We start from the raw sequence: 3,702 nt of genomic DNA on the forward strand, positions 1-3,702 counted from the left end.
TTAGGACTTTTGTTGATAGTTGTACGATAGGCATTCATTCGCGATCACCTTATTTTATACTGCATATACGGTACATACACTTGTCTAAAATACTTGAGGAAGATATGATGATATAACAAAATGTAAACAACACTTTATAATTTTCATGCATCCGAAGAGCTTTTCTGGATTTATATATATACCTTCATCAGTAAAAGTCAAATTATTTTAAAGACAATGTATAAAAACCGACACATGCAGTTAAAGCTCAATATAACCAAAAAAAGGACATTAAAAAAATCCAAACCAATGTAAGGCCAACTATAGTTGAAACCATTTGTTTCCGTAATGACCGTATTATAATTCGACCGTGAAAAGTTAGTCTTGTGGTGTTTTCTTATAAACATATAGTATACTGAATCTCCTTCTAAGTTCTAGTGTTTAACGTTGATCAATATTTTTAACATTGGGACGGTTTACAACTGGTTTACAAGGGCCAACCTTTAGTAAAATCACGATATATTCAAGCCCCATATATAATATAAAATTATTTCGATTCTAATAGGACAAATACGGCAATTCTTTTGGATCGAATCGCTCTAGGTTGAAGCAAATGTTTGCTCTTCCTACAAATAAACGCTCAATAAAATTGGTGCAAAAGAACGTAACAAAATGAATAAGTGATATGCTTCATCTTCAAGCGCATATCGACCTTTCGTTTTTTTAGTGATTATAGTCTTCTCACGTGTCTTTGTTTAATAAAGACTTGTAATTGTGAACCAAAAAGACAATCAATAACTCCATACGAATTTCCACTGATCCAACTATTTTTGCTTGATTTTGCAGTGTGTGATTGTCCACACGCGAGATGCAGAAGTTACTTCGACACTATTTTATTTTTACGATTATTTGTTTACTACAGACTACAGTAAGCAGGTAAATGCAACTGAGATCGGATCTTTTGATGTAGATTAGATAAGATCACGGGAAAGATGTAGTGATGCAAGCAAGGTCCCATTCTTTATCTTCAAGATGTATTCATTAGCTAAAATAAATTGATTATAGATAATCATGTATGTATGTTGAAATCTAATTAAATACAAAAATACTTCCGCATTGATCTATTAATAATAAGATTTATTCCTATGAAGAATAAATCCGGTTATCGGAGGAAAGTGGGCTTACGTTTTGGGAGTTGTCCCGCTTTGAACACGTGGTGGAACTCGTTATGTATTATGAGTCACGTTAATTATTTTAACCTTGATAACTGTGACGTCATCATTCTTTCTTTACCACGTACGATACAGCAGAGGGAAGACGCAAAAAATTGGGTTCCGTATGAATTAACTAATGTTTGTTTCAAAAGTTAATAATATTTCTTTGATTTGGTATATGAAATGGATGTCTTTGGTATATGAAATGGATGTCTTTCAAAAAATCTTATTTTACTGAAAAGGTTCGGAAAGTTTGAAAGATAGGAAAAGCACATGGTTTTGATCCAGTATAAAATAGTGTTAAAGATTTTATATCTTTTGTTGTTTCTTCTGTAAAGAGTTTCTAAATATTGCATTGTAAATTTTTAATTGTTGGTTTAATTCAGTGGAAATCATGAATTATATTTCCAAAAATATAAATTTTAACAGACCCGTAATTTCAGATAAAAACTGCGCACATGGTTTTAAAGACACGTGTCGCATGGACGTCTGCGATTTTAAAACTATCGTTATATGAAATGTTTCATCTGCTACACAGCAAGCAATTTAAAGAGAAACCAATAATGAATAAATGTATGAAGTTTATAAAATATACAGATCTAACATTGTTGGGTTGATTTTTAGACGAGTTGTATAGATATTATAACTTTTCAACGGTCGTTTCACTAATATTATTGTAGTAATTTTTCAGTTTTAAAAACCAAACATCTTATGGAAATTGGGAAACAGATCTAGCAATGTCGTTGGACAGCATACTTCCACGCAAGTTTTAGCTACATGTATGATGACTCCAGAACTTAGGAATGAAGTTGTTCAGATTGTCAATGGCAATGCCCTTATTCACTCTCCAGCTACTGTTAGTGTTACATCTCCTGACTCAGTCAATGAAAGGCAACAATCGAATACAGGTATAACACAAAGTTCTAATATTTGCCAATAACTAGTGCAAATGATAATCTATGTTTAAATGTTTCACAAAACTCGGAACAAAATAATTAATGGTGAATATGTAGATTTAGGTATATATTGCTTTAATACAAATTCAGGCACAGAACAGTAGATACAAATGAGGGCCCTCATGGGGTTTTTGATTATGTGATTACTTGGCCGTTTTTTTTAATGATTATTTGATTATTAAGCCAAATATTTCATGATTATTTGATTACTAAAGATAAGCAAATATTTAATGATTATGTGATTATATTGGCAAAAAAATGGTGATTATGTGATTACTAGGACCCCCCATGAGGGGCCTCACAAATGGACAGCTGATTATCCAAACTAAACTAAGTAAAAAGATTACTGATATTAACACATGGATAGATGCTTTCCTTATTTACATAAGTATTTATGTTGGTGTACATTTAGAAGATGCACCTAACTTAACCGAATACATACATGTTAAAATATTTTGTGTATCCGTGTTTCCAGTGCAAAATTTACAAAATCTCTCATTAGAGGGTATTGTTGGTCTTGCATACCTACCAGTTTCTATTGATAATGAGTGTGCACTTATTCTTAATTTAGTGATAAATAAAAAGTTAACCACAGTTTCCATCTTTTATCTTAGATAGTTCAAATTTAATTTAATTTTGTAGAAATCTTCTAGTTTCTGTTTGAAATTACTATTACAATGCTTGTTAAAGGGTATTCCAATATATTTCATTAATTCAGATAATGTATTAGACCACAAATTTTCTCTGTACTAAGTTGATATTTTAATAGGATTGATTGATTGTTGGTTGCTTAATGTCCAGTGGCAAATATTTCAGGCATATCTATCAGGACGAATATTTACACAGTGTCTGTAAATTGTGTCATTTTAGGATAATTTAGTTTGTATCAAGCGGATACATTGTTATGACACATGTCTGCAAATTATGTCTTTTTAGAATAACTTAGTTTGTATCAAGTAGATATTCTGGTAGGACACGGTGTCTGTAAATTGTGTCTTTTTAGGATAATCTAGTTTGTATCAATTAGATCCATTGATAGGACAAAGTGTCTGTAAATTGTGTCTTTTAAGGATAATATAGTTTGTATCAAGTAGATATGTTGATAGGACAGTGTCTGTAAATTGTGTCTTTTAAGGATAATATAGTTTGTATCAAGTAGATATGTTGATAGGACAGTGTCTGTAAATTGTGTCTTTTAAGGATAATATAGTTTGTATCAAGTAGATATGTTGATAGGACACAGTGTCTGTAAATTGTGTCTTTTAAGGATAATATAGTTTGTATCAAGTAGATATGTTGATAGGACACAGTGTCTGTAAATTGTGTCTTTTAAGGATAATATAGTTTGTATCAAGTAGATATGTTGATAGGACAGTGTCTGTAAATTGTGTCTTTTTAGGATAATTTAGTTTGTATCAAGTAGATACATTGATAGGACAGTGTCTGTAAATTGTGTCTTTTAAGGATAATATAGTTTGTATCAAGTAGATACATTGATAGGACAGTGTCTGTAAATTGTGTCTTTTAAGGATAATATAGTTTGTATCAAGTAG

General features: G+C 31.0%; 1 long non-coding RNA gene across 1 annotated transcript; it reads left to right on the plus strand.

Moving 5' to 3' along the window:
• Positions 1–1,112: 1,112 nt before the first annotated feature.
• On the plus strand, positions 1,113–2,743 carry LOC139512529 (uncharacterized). The gene is made up of 2 exons (XR_011662296.1): positions 1,113–1,315; positions 1,885–2,743. It is a non-coding gene; the product is annotated as an uncharacterized lncRNA (long non-coding RNA).
• The last annotated feature ends 959 nt before the right edge of the window (positions 2,744–3,702 follow it).

This window comes from Mytilus edulis, chromosome 2 (genome assembly GCF_963676685.1).
Source record: "Mytilus edulis chromosome 2, xbMytEdul2.2, whole genome shotgun sequence".
Taxonomy (NCBI): Eukaryota; Metazoa; Mollusca; class Bivalvia; order Mytilida; family Mytilidae; genus Mytilus; species Mytilus edulis.